This window comes from Macaca nemestrina, chromosome 7 (assembly GCF_043159975.1).
Source record: "Macaca nemestrina isolate mMacNem1 chromosome 7, mMacNem.hap1, whole genome shotgun sequence".
Classification (NCBI taxonomy): Eukaryota; Metazoa; Chordata; class Mammalia; order Primates; family Cercopithecidae; genus Macaca; species Macaca nemestrina.
In genome coordinates this window covers 106,496,044-106,508,746 of record NC_092131.1, presented here as the reverse complement: position 1 = coordinate 106,508,746, position 12,703 = coordinate 106,496,044, and the positions used below count along the sequence as shown (strand labels likewise).

The following is a 12,703-nucleotide window of genomic DNA, read 5'->3' as shown; positions in this document are numbered from 1 at the left end:
AAAGGAACACAACTGAAGTTAACAGTAAATGACACTCTGGCTATTTTGTTCATTTGTCACTATGAATGACAGACATTTAAGCTAGTTCCATCTGGGGAACTGAAACAGAATCATGTTCATATAATAAGCCACACGAACCAAATTCAGTGGAATACGTGCACGCAAAACTGGACCAGACTTGTACTTAATGCAGCCTGCAAATCCCCGAGTCCACGACGGAATACAAGAACAGTAACAATGATTTATCTCAACTGATCTTAGCTTCTTCACAAACTTGCCAATAACCACCTTTCAAGAACTGCACCGTTTGTCCTCATCTGGGCAATCCAATGGTTTAGAAAAACTGAAACAACTGCTTCTTCGAAAATTAAAACAATGCGGGGGGTGGGGGGGGAAGTAGTAACAAACAAACAAACAAAAAAGGCACACTGGTTTTTACTCTACTGAAGCAATAAACTCTCCAAATACCTTCATTACTGAGTGTCAGCAAAGAATGAACACCAAAATACCGCTCAATCCAACTTCCATCGTGAATTCCTGAGTTCACAGTAGGAGCATTAAATGTGACGGTATCACTCTGCTATAAGAACCATTTCCAAAACAAACCTATCTACCCCCTTTCTTGAGTTTAAAAAAGAAAGAGAGAGAGAGGAGAGAAAGTAAGTTTGTCTGAGGGTTTTTCCTTTTTCAATTTCACATACCGGTTTGCCTTTACAAAAAAAAAAAAATAAGATTAGTCTCAAAGTATAGCTGCAAGTTGGACCGACCGCACAGGTCTCCTGGGTCATTCGACTCGGAGCGGCGGGGTTTCAGCCGGGCCGCGTCCGGGAGAAGCAGCGGAGACCCCAGCAGGCGGGCGCCGTCGGACAGATTTACCGTCTGCGTCGGCCCCCGGGGAGCCGCTCCCCCGCTCCCGCAGCACTTGTTCCGGGCGCGGACTCCAAACGGAGGCCGCCGGCCCCAGGGGAGGAGTGAGCCCGCCCCAGCAGCGCCACCCAGAGGACCCGGGGCAGGGTTCGGGGCCATCCGCGGCCGGGCGCGCCCCCCACCCGGAAAGCGGCGACGGCCCCAAGTTGGGCTGCGGAGTGGGAGGCGCGCCGAGCCCCAAGCAGACAATGCGGGAGAAGGGTGATGCGCAGAGAGGAGGGGTCCGCAAAGCTGAGGTCCCCGCGCCGCCCGGCTACCCGTCCGTCCCGCCTGCCCCGGAAGCCCCGCGCAGCTCCGGGGCCCGCCCCACCTAGCAGCCGCAGGGGACGGGCCGCGCTCCGCACCCCCACCCCTCCTCAAATTACAAAACTTGCCCCAACTCCGCCAACTAAGTTGCGCTCTCACAGTGAAGCTCCCGGGGCTCCCCCGCCGGCCGAGACAGCTCCTCACCTTCGCCGCACAGAAAAACAATAGGCGGCCGCTCCCCCGGCAGAGGCGGCGGTGGCTAAAGAGTCGGCGACCGAGGCGAGCAACCGGCATGGCAGTCTCCGCCCAGCCCAGGCGCTTCACCGCTACTGCTCGGGCTACGCGCTGGCCCTGCACACAGCCCCGCCTGCGCACCAGCTACAAGCGCCCGAGGGTGGGCGGGGCACGCAGGAGGGCGGTAACGCCTGCGAGTCCTCCCGTGAGTACACGCGGAGCAAGGGCTGCGAGCTAGGATTGCACGGCAGAGCTGCCCATCCCGCCCCACGAGACCAATAGTAAGGCACCTGGGCGGGGCACTCAGGTTGCTAAGGGAGGCTGAGGTTGACCGCCACTGCTGCTTTGTGGCAAAGTGATCAAATTAGAGTGGCTGGCAGAGACTTCTCTTACCGTCTCCTCTCCGCCCTGTCTCCAGAAACCGCCCTTTCTCTGTGTGCCAGTGGTTACCTGAGCTGCAGCACTTAACCACACATCGTGAAATGATTTACTCCTCTATTTCCCCCACTTCAACTCAGGAAGTGAGGTTTAGTCTTCTGTGTGCACAGCCTAGGACAGTCTGAGGTATTAGGTATTAAACAAGTGTTGGATGGATGCACGGCGGTATAGCGGAATCACAATTGTGACAGTGCATTCCGTGAACTTTTGGCTACTCGATCACCACAAAGTCATTCCGTGTTCGAGCTGCAAACGACCTCAGAAATCATCTGGTTGCTTTGAGAAACAAAATGTGGTCCGTGTACCAACGGTGGCCGAGGAGAATATATTAGTTGATACACAAAGATACTTCTTTTTTCAAATAGTTAAGTGTTTTAGTGCGCATTAGGAGGGAAATGCCTATCACGTCAAACCATTGTTTCATTAATGGTATTTCTTAGGTCAAATAAAAAGTGGCAAAAAACAAGTGTACTTCAAGAAAAATGGTAAGTAAAAATTGAGACACTTTATATGCAGTTCAAGAACGTGCAAAACTAGTTGACAGTGACTGAAGTAAGGACAGTGGTTAGGTAGGAGGGGACGATTATTGACTGGGAAGGAAGAGGAGGGAACCTCTGGTTGCTGGTTCTGTATTTTGACCTGGGTGATGGATAACAAAAGTGTATACATGAAAAAAAAAATACATCCAGTGCACTTAAGATTAGTGCACTTTACACATTTTAAACGTATTTTTAATGTCAATTTTTTTAAATATAGTATGGGATATGCCCCCACCCCACCCCCAAAAATAATGCAAAGATGCAAATAACTGTCATTTGGGAAACACTGATCCAGGCAGGCTCACTAGCAGTGACCAAACACCTGAGAAAGGGTATTGTGAATACCTGATGTATGTACCAGGAACTTCCATTGCTGAATAGCTCCAAATCTCAGAAATGCTCCTAAGCTAATGTTGAGCTCTGGTGCGTACATATATTCTCTTCTTCTTTTTTTTTTTTTTTTTTGGAAGCGGAGTTTCACTCGTTGCCCAGGCTGGAGTGCAATGGTCCGATATCAGCTCACTGCAACCTCCACCTCCCAGGTTCAAGCGATTCTCCTGCCTCAGCTGCCCGAGTAGCTGGAATTACAAGCACACGCCACCATGCCCGGCTAATGTATTGTATTTTTAGTAGAAATGGGGTTTCACCATGTTGACTAGGCTGGTCTCGAACTCCTGACTTCAGGTGATCCACCTGCCTCGGCCTCCCAAAGTGCTAGGATTACACATGTGAGCCACTGCGCCTGACCCTATTTTCTTAATTAACCCTCACAGAATGGCGTCGTTGTTGTTGCTGTTGTTGTTGAGACATAGTCTCGCTCTGTCACCCAGGCTAGAGTGCAGTGGCGCGATCTCAGCTCACTGTAACCTCCGCCTCCTGGGTTCAAACAATTCTCCTGCCTCAGCCTCCTGAGTAGCTGGGATTACGTGCGCCCACCACCATGCCCAGCTAATTTTTGTATTTTTAGTAGAGATGGGGTTTCACCAGCTTCGGCCTCCCAAAGTGCTGGGATTACAGGCATGAGCCCCTGTGCCCAGCCCAGAATGGCTTTTTTTTTTAAAAAAAAAAAAAAAAAAAAGGTCAAGCATGCCCAGTTCTTCATGTGAAATTATTTCTGTATCACCTTATCATGCTGCTCACCCTCTTCCACTGTTCTCTAATCTGTCCTTGTTGATATTTAAAAGCTGGCACAAGGCCAGGCACAGCAGCTCACACCTGTAATCCCAGCACTTTGGGAGGCTGAGGAGGATAAATCACTCGAGTCCAGGAGTTCGAGACCAGCCTGGGCTACAGGGGAAACCCCGTCTGTACTAAAAGATACAAAAATTAGCCAAGCATGGTAGCCCAAATCCCAGCTACTTGGGAGGCCGAGGTAGAAGGATCACTTGAGCCGGTGAGGCAGAGGTTGCAGTGAGCCAAATCAGCAGGGCAGTTGCAGAGTACTACGCAAGATCTTCAACCCAGAGACTCCCTAGGCCCCACTTGCTCCAGCTCAAGAGAGCCTGGTTCTGAGGTATGCCAGGACTGGGGCTTAGCGCTGCCCATGGAAACAGTCATGCCAGGGAAGAAAATCATAACCATATATTTGTAGTCACCTCTCTCCTCCCTTCTGGAAAGGGAGGTTCCCTGGTTTGTGGGCTCTTTGCCTCCTGGACATTATTGTGTAGTGAAGGAAGAAAGGTTGAGATGCAGAGTTGGAGAAACTAAGAGAGGCCAAACTGCTCCATTTGAGGAAAGATCAGGGATCCCAGGAGGGAAGAAGGGGACACCCTGGGGAATCAGGGGGCTTCCCAGGTGGTCCAAGAAGGGGAGGGCAGGATACAGAAAGTCAGAGCATGGTTTTGAGTTTTGGAGACAACAAGAGAAAAGAGGGGGGGATTTGGACAACTATGGAGAAGACCGGGCTGGGGAGAGAAATGTTTAGAGATTTGGAAGATAGTGTGTTGAGCGATCTATTGTGAAAACACCTTCTTCACATCCCTAAAAAACCACCGCCGATGATTCATGATACAATTCAGTACTTTTGCAGAGGGATTGGTGCCTTTTTCAAATGATAAGAATGCATTGGCTTGGCTCCATTTGTGTTAGTAGACAGACATCTTGAGCAGGTTTTATCAGTGTTCCATTAGCTAAATATTAGGTTTCCTATTTTGTGGCTTGCCTTAAACCACTTTGGAGGCCCTTCCACACTGGAAGCCACCTCAGAAATCACCTCTCTGGCCTGCAGCTCCATGTCCCCAAACTCTGGGCTTTCCTAAATGAGTGGCCTCATTCAGAAGATAATACAGCATCCCTCATCCGAAAATCCAAAATCTGAAATGCTTCAAAATCCAAAACTGTTTGAGCGCCGATATGATGTTCGAAGGCCAGGTTCAAAGGAAATGCTCATTGGAGCATTTTGGATTTCAGATTTTCGAATTCCAAAATCTGTAAAAAATCTGAAATCTGAAATACTTCTGTAATTTAACCTGTAATAGACATTGGGTCCTGACCTTCCAGCTGACGCAGCAAGCAGTCAACAGAGGCTCACCATGCACCCCTCCTGCCCCTCACCCTCCCACAGGCTTGTGCATCACCCCCCGGCCTCCCTTGCACTCGCTGGGAAGGGGACACGATGCTTCTGCCCTGCCTTCTTGGATCTTGGGCCACTGTGACAATTGCAGGATTCCAGCCAGGGAAAGTGCTACAGGTAGAAGTACTCAGTACTCTCCATAGAGCAGATTCCAGCAATGGCACAGCAGCCCCGGGAAGTGTGCTGACACACCCAGCTAATTTTTAAAACTTTTTGTAGAGATGTGAACTCACTATGCTGCCCAGACTGGTCTCGAACTCCTGACTTCAAGTAATCCTCCCACCTTGGCTTGCCAAAGTGCTGGGATTACGGCATGAACTAGTGCTCCCGGCCAAGAGTTTACTTTCGATTGCTAGTGGTGTTCTTGGTATCTTTTCATATTTGAGGCTTTGGGGCTAATGGTGAAGTATTACACTCACCATCTGAGGTTTACAGGACTTTTGTTTTAATCTTGAACAGATGGAACTGTTTAGGTCTGCATCTTTGCAACTATACAAAATGTGAGTCTGCTTTATAGCCATTGAAAAGCAAGAAGTAATATAGTAAAATTTTGCCTGGCTAGAGGCTTTGGAAGGCTGGAGTATTTTGGCTTAATTCTACTGGAAGATGAAGGTGAAAAAAATTCAAAACTTAAATTTCCTGTTGAATGCAATTTGAAAATATAACCAATGATTCCAGTTTTCTTCTCCAGTAATTTTGGACATTCTGATCTACTTGGTGTTTTATTACAGAACTCCTAGTATGCCTGAGTCTTACATTGTGAAGATCCTTTTCTAAAATTTACACATAAGAGGATATAAATGATATTGGATGAGATCAGGCTGGATGAGAACTGATACCTGTAAATATACGTTTTAGATTAAATCTCTGATTGCCACTCATTTTCTTATTTAACTCATAAAAATAAAACACATTGGATGGAGGGTGGGAGTAGGAGATATACGTCTTTTAATTGCATGTCATTTTCTCATATTGAGACAGAACATATAGTATCCCTGGCTTTGGACCTACAGAAGGAAATACATTTTACTACCTGCTATATGCCAGAGGTTCTTGAACACCTGGAGGGACTACTGCAGCACAGATTGCTGAGTCCTAGTCCAGAGTTTCTGATTCATCAGGTCCTGGGTGGGGCCTGAGAATTTGCATTTATAAGAAGTTCCCAGGTGCTGCTAGAGCTGCTGGTCCAGAGACTACATGTTTGAAAACCACTCTTATATACTAACTGTAAATTGCAGAACTCTAGAAAAAAGCTTAGTTTGGTCTGGGATAAGAAGCATACAGGTTATGGAGCAAATCATGAAAGATTCAACCCTTGATCCCAGCCTAGTGTGGAATTCAGGTTACAAGCAATACACGGTGACATAACACAATTCTTGGTTTTCATGATTGCAAGTCATAGCCAGGTATTGAGTGAGAAATTCAGTTTCATTCACAGGGCTTAGAGAGGCCAGGTGATTCTAGAAAAATAGGATTTAGTCATTAACCTCATGAGAGTAGGAGTTACTTATGTCCTTTTTCTCTCCCGCATCACTTAGCATTTAGCCTTACTTTACAAGGGGCTTGTATTTATTTTAAACCGATAAAGGGCTTTGAGTGCTTATTAAATGGAAAGCATTGTGTAATTATTTAATGATTTATTTAGAGACTGAGTCTTATTCTGTTGCTCAGGCTGAAATGCAGTGGCACAATTTGGCTCACTGCAACCTCCTCCTCCCTGGTTCAAGCGATTCCCCTGCCTCAGGCTCCCAAGTGACTGGGATTACAGGTGTCTGCCACCATGCCCAGCTAGTTTTTGTATTTTTAGTAGAGACAGGGTTTCATGATGTTGGCCAGCTGGTCTTGAACTCCTGAGCTCAGGTGATCCACCCGCCTCAGCCTCTCAAAGTGCTGGGATTGTAGGCAATAACCATCAGGCCTGGCTTGGTTTTTCTCCCAAAGGCTCAGGTTCATGCAATACAAATCCTTACATGTGAGAAAACTCAGCTGCAGACAGCACTGTACTACACCCAGCATGCTGCCAGGCAGTTTGAAGGTGGGAATCTGGGCACCCCGTCATCCTTCAACTTGACACATTGACAGACCTTTAGGGGAAGTTCTTTGGGCCCCATCTCAACCTCTCTCATTCCAGAAGAGGCCAAGGATCTGGCCGGCCGCCTGCAGTATTTCCAACGGCGTGTGGGAGTGTTGGAGCAGGAGTAGAAGAAGGCGAATAGGGTGAGTCAACCGTCTAACCATACCCTGGCAGCCCAGCTTTCCAGATGGAGGAGTGAGCCTAAAGGTCCCTTCTGCAGGAAGGCATGTCCCACCCAGAAGGCAGCATGGGCCATTTCTCACTGCTTTTGTGTGTGGTCATTAGAGGCAGCCTGGGGCTGTGTCTGCTGCTGTGGGTAGGTTGGGGGACACTGTGGGGAGCAAGCACTGGACACGGAGCTTGGAGGCCAAATGCCTGCCCTGCCCTTACCTGGCTGTGGCATTGATCAAGTCCTAGGTTGGGGTTAGGATACTTGTACCATGAAGATACAAAAGAGTATCTTTAGTATATTACCATTTGTGTAGAGAGTGGGAACACGTGTGTGTGTGTGTCTGTGTGTGTGTGTATGTGTGTACTATGATAATACACATAAAATATGTCTGCAAGGATTCGTAAAAAACTCAAGAGAGAGGAACAGGGTGACTGGGAGATATTTCCCTTCTGTATTTTCTGAGTTTTGGACCATGCAAATGTACTCTTCAAAAAGTGAACACTGGATGTCCTCCACCCCCAGCTGTTAAAGGTAGAGGACATCCAGGTTCTTGGCATCTTGAACAAAGAATTGGACAAAACGCACAAACAAAGCAAGGAAGGAATGAAGGGATTTATCGAAAATGAAAGCACACTCCACAGTGTGGGAGCGCGTCCGAGCACAGGGGCTCAAAGGCCCCGTTACAAAATTTTGGGGGGGGTTAATGATCCCTTAGAGGATTCCATTGGTTACTTCGGGTACGCCCTATGTAACTGGGGAGGATGAAGTAAAGTTACAAAGTCATTTACGCGTACGCCCTATGGAGAGGATATTTCCTGTTATAGCTGAAGTGTGAACCGGCCTTATGTTCCCTGCCTCCAGACCCTATTTTCCTGCCTCACAGTGAAAACAGGGGCATGGACAATCAGATATACCTGGATGTTTAGATCCCAGCTCTGTCTGAGTGACCTTGGGCAAGCACTTAACCTCTAATACCCCATGTTTTTCATCTACACAATAGAGGTGATAATAGTAACTGTCTCCTATGGTGGTTGTGAGGATTAAATGGGGTTGTTAGCATGATGCCTGGTGAAGCACTCAATAAAGGTTCAAACAGGGGTAGTCATAACGGTAAGAACGATAGCAATATTCTCTGATCTCTCTGGGCCTCTCTGCTAGCCAGCTATAAATTAGATCTCTTTTCCTGTCCCTTCCACCCTTACTGAGTTATTTTAGAAACAAATGAGACCATGGGCTTGGAAATGCCTTGAAAACATGTCAGGCACGATTGAGAGTGACGAAGTGTTACTTTGGAATAGTCACTGTAGCTGTTGTTCCTGCTCAGCCAGCTGCTCCTCTGCCTGCTGTATCCTGACTTCACCTTTCTGTATTTGCAGGACAACAACCAGTTAAGCAGAGACAGAGATGCCCTCAGGCTGCAGGTGGACAAGAACACCTAGGATGGGGGAAGGTGGAACGGGAGGTCTGGGGCCCTTAGCATGGGTGGCGTGGGCGAGGTGGGAGGGGTGCAGGTGAGCATGGTGAGGTGGTCGTACAGGTCTGCATGCGTGCACCGCTAAGCTCTAATGCCATCCATGCCCCTCACTCATGCTGTAGATTCGGGCAACTCATGACATTTGATTCCTGGGGTCTCTTCCAGTGCCACAGTTCTGTGGTTGTGGGGCGAGGGTAGAGGGTTGATCACCAAAACAATCCTTTCTATTCTTCGTTCATTCCTTTCTCTGCTGCCTCTGGCCATAGCAACAGTAATAAGGAACTGAAGCAGGAGAACTCAGCTTAGGCAGAGCAGCTTCCAGTTGCGCTGACCCACAAGGCAGGGGTGCAGCATGACTTGGAGGAGCTGAAAAACAAACTGGAGATTGCCGACCTCATGCTTCAGCAGGCAAGAGGCTGTAGCTCCAGGGCAGTGGGAGCCCCATCCAGCTGGGGCCATGGTCTAGGGATCATGCTGGATATGGGGAGGCTCCAGCCAAGAGCTGGAAAATTTGAGTCCTTGTTCTGCTTCTGCCATAGAATCCTCTAGAGACTGCTAAAAATCTACAAACTGAGACCCTGTCATAGGCCTGGGGAATCAGAATCTCAAGGTTAGGGCTTAAATTTTTTTTTCTTAAAGCATCATGGATGAAAGCCATTATTTTATAGATTACATTTATATGGCTAGCTCATGAGTCTGTGTATTTCCTTCTGAGGTTCAAGTCAACACTTTCACTATTCCGTGGTAATAAGAGAGAGTTGTGATCATCTTTTTTCTTTTTTTTTTTTTTTTTTTTTTTTTTTTTTTTTTTTTTTGAGATAAGGTCTCGCTCTGTGATCCAGGCTGGAGTGTGGTAGTGCTATCTTGGCTCACTGCAACTTCCACCTCCCAGGCTGAAGCCTCAGCCTCTCAAATAACTGGGACTACAGGTGCATGCCACTGCACCTGGCTAATTTGTATTTGTAGAGATGAGGCTTCGCCATGTTGCCCAGGCCGGTCTGGAACTCCTGAGCTCAAGGAATCCACCCGCTTCAGCCTCCCAAAGTTTTGGGATTACAGACATGAGCCACCATGCCTGGCCTGAGAGTTCTTTAAAATTATTTAATTTTTTGTTTCTAAAGCAAAGCAACTTGACAGAGATCTTTATTGACTGAGTCGTACATTGAGCCTAGCCCTAGCCCATTTAAAGGCACTATGTGGAATGGCCTGTGCTCCCCAGATCGAAACCTCTCCCACTTCACCATCCAGTTGTCTAGCTGCTGTGAAGCCCTGGATGCTAACCAGCAGTTACAGCAGGCCATGGAAGAGCGGGCACAGCTGGAAGCATACCTGGGGCCCGTGAGACTTTGCAGAAGGAGGGACGTGGAAGGATGATGACGCCAGGTGGCCAGGAGTAGGTGAGGACCAGTGACAGCCCTTCCTAACTTCCGTGTCAGTTCTCGCAGTTGATAGAGTGGCTGTAGTATCTACAAATGGAGAGACCAGTGCGCTGAGTATCTCCATGGAGAGCATGCCGTGTGTGGCAGAGGATGCAGGAGATGTCAGAGCAGGTGAGACCTGACCCTTCAGTCCCCGCCTAAGAGAGGTCGCTTGATCGTTCTGAGCATCTATGCAATGGGAGGAACACAGCCAGAAGTGGTCATGGGTCTGGGCTTTGTGGAGGTGGGGGCAGAGAGGGAGATGGTAGCCTGCCCAGCTACCAGCCCCTCTTCTCCAGGGCCCTTTCCCCCTGTGCTTTGGGCAGGTTTGCACATTGAAGGAGGAGAAGAAGCATGACCTGCATCAGGTACAGGAGCTGGAGACAAGCTTGACCAAACTGAAGAACCAGATGGGTGAGCTGGGGCTGGGGTGACCTCAAAGCAGGACTGGCATTGGAGGGCTGTGGGGGTCGCTTAGAATGCCCCAGGGAGGTGGGTGCATGGAAGGGCTTTGAGGCAGAGGGAAAGAGGTCTGTGCCAGGAGATGGCAAGTCTTGTCATCTCCATGAGCCTCAGTGTCCCCATCAACAAAGAGGGAGGAGTGCCGATTGTCAGCACCCACAGTGCTCTCTATCTGAAAGGGGCTTGGAAGATAGGCTACCATCGGGTACAAGGAATCATTAGCAGGGAGGCCAAGTTTGCAGAGCCTGAGAGGAGCTGTGCACCAAGAGGAGGGTTTTTTGAGAATCCAGAGGCCCTTATTGTCTGCTTCCTTTCTCAGCTGAACCCCTACACCTGGAGCCCCCAGCAGGACCCTCAGAGGTGGAGCAGCAGCTATAAGCTGAGGTCAAGCACCTGTGAAAGGAGCTGGAGAGTCTGGCAGGACAGCTCCAAGCCCAGGTGGAAGCCAATGAGGGCTTGAGTCGCCTGAACCGGGAGCAGTAGAGGCCGCAGGAGCGGAAAGCAGAACTCTGGGAGGAGCAGGGAGAGGCGCGCAGGTCCTCTGTGCAGAACAACCACACCACCATCAGCCGTGCGCTCTCCCAGAATCGCCAGTTCTAGGAGCAGCTGGCCAAGCCGAAGCAGATAGCAACCCCTGCCCCATCCAATAAGGGCTAGGAGGCGGGCACCAGTCTCTGGGGAAGGGAGGTGCGAGGCCAGAGGCAGCTCCAGCCTGGGGGACAGGTGACCCCAGCAGCCTCCAGGGCAGTGCTGTGACTGTTTCTTGCTTCTTGCCCTCCGAATTTTAGAGGTGGGTAGCCCTGGATTCCTCCCAGGTCTGAACGTCATCATCCCAGCTAGAGGCGTGGAGCTCCCCAGTCATAAGGAAAGAGACAGTATTATAAGAGCCTCCTTAGATTCAACCTGAATTCCAACCTCGGCTCCACTGCTCACCATTGAACTACCTTGCATCTCTAAGTCTTGGTTTCTTTCACTTAAAAAGGAAGTGAGCTTTTTCCTTGCAGAGGGTTTGAGGATTAAATGAGATAATAGGTGGAAACATTAGGCATGTAGCACACTCAGCAGATGGTGGTCGGCTCCCTCTGCTTTTCCACCAGTCTGTGGCCTACAGTTTAAATGGTGAGAAGAGGATGTGAGATTTGAGGCTGAGGAAAGAGGCATGGGGTTCCAGGCAAGGGAGGCAGTCACTTAGGCCTGTAATCCTAGCACTTTGGGAGACCAAAGCAGGAAGATTGCTTGAAGCCAGGAGTTCAAGACCAGCCTGGGCAACATGGCAAGACTCCCGTCTCTATAAAACTAGGCCAGGTGCAGTGGCTCACACCTGTAATGACAGCAGTTTGGGAGGCCAAGGTGGGAGGATCACTTGAGTCCAGGAGTTTGAGACCAGCCTGAGCAACATGGCGAGACTCTGTCTCTATAAAAATAGGCTAGGCATGGGCCGGGCACAGTGGCTCATGCCTGTAATCCCAGCACTTTGGGAGGCCAAGGTGGGCAGATCACGAGGTCAGGAGATCAAGACCATCCTGGCTAACATGGTGAAACCCTATCTCTACTAAAAATACAAAAAATTAGCCGGGCGTGGTGGTGGGTGCCTGTAGTCCCAGCCACTTGGAAGGCTGAGGCACAAGAGTGGGGTGAACCCGGAGGCAGAGCTTGCAGTGAGCCGAGATCATGCCACTGCACTCCAGCCTGGGCAACAGAGAAAGACTCCATCTCAATTAAAAAAAAAAAAAAAAAAAAAGGGACAGGCATGGTGACCCACACCTGTAATTCCAACATTTTGGGAGGCCAAGACCACCATGGGCAACATAGTGAAACCCTGTCTCTACAAAAAATACAAAAATTAGCCAGGCATGGCAGCACGGCTGTAGTCCCAGCTACTTGGGAGACTGAGGTGGGAGGATCACTTGAGCCTGGGAGGCAAAGGCTGCAGTGAGCCAAGATTGGGCCACAGCACTCCAGCCTGAGGGACAGAGCTAGACCCTGTCTCTAAATAAATAAGTAATTAATTAATTAAAAACAAATTTTAATACTTTTTTTCTTTTAAAAAATTTTTATGGGAACATAGTAGGTACGTATTTTTATGGGGTACATGAGATATTTTGATACAACCATGCAATGTAAAATAACACATCATGGAGAATGGG

General features: G+C 48.9%; 1 long non-coding RNA gene and 1 pseudogene across 1 annotated transcript; one reads left to right on the top strand and one right to left on the bottom strand.

Annotated features, from left to right (window-relative positions):
* LOC105488378 (chondroitin sulfate proteoglycan 4-like) overlaps window positions 1-4,617 on the bottom strand; it is a 44,565-nt pseudogene extending 39,948 nt beyond the window's left edge.
* A 5,042-nt stretch (window positions 4,618-9,659) lies between these two features.
* LOC105488368 (uncharacterized) lies at window positions 9,660-12,492 on the top strand. The gene is made up of 3 exons (XR_011625411.1): window positions 9,660-10,226; window positions 10,421-10,508; window positions 10,876-12,492. It is a non-coding gene; the product is annotated as an uncharacterized lncRNA (long non-coding RNA).
* Window positions 12,493-12,703: the final 211 nt, after the last annotated feature.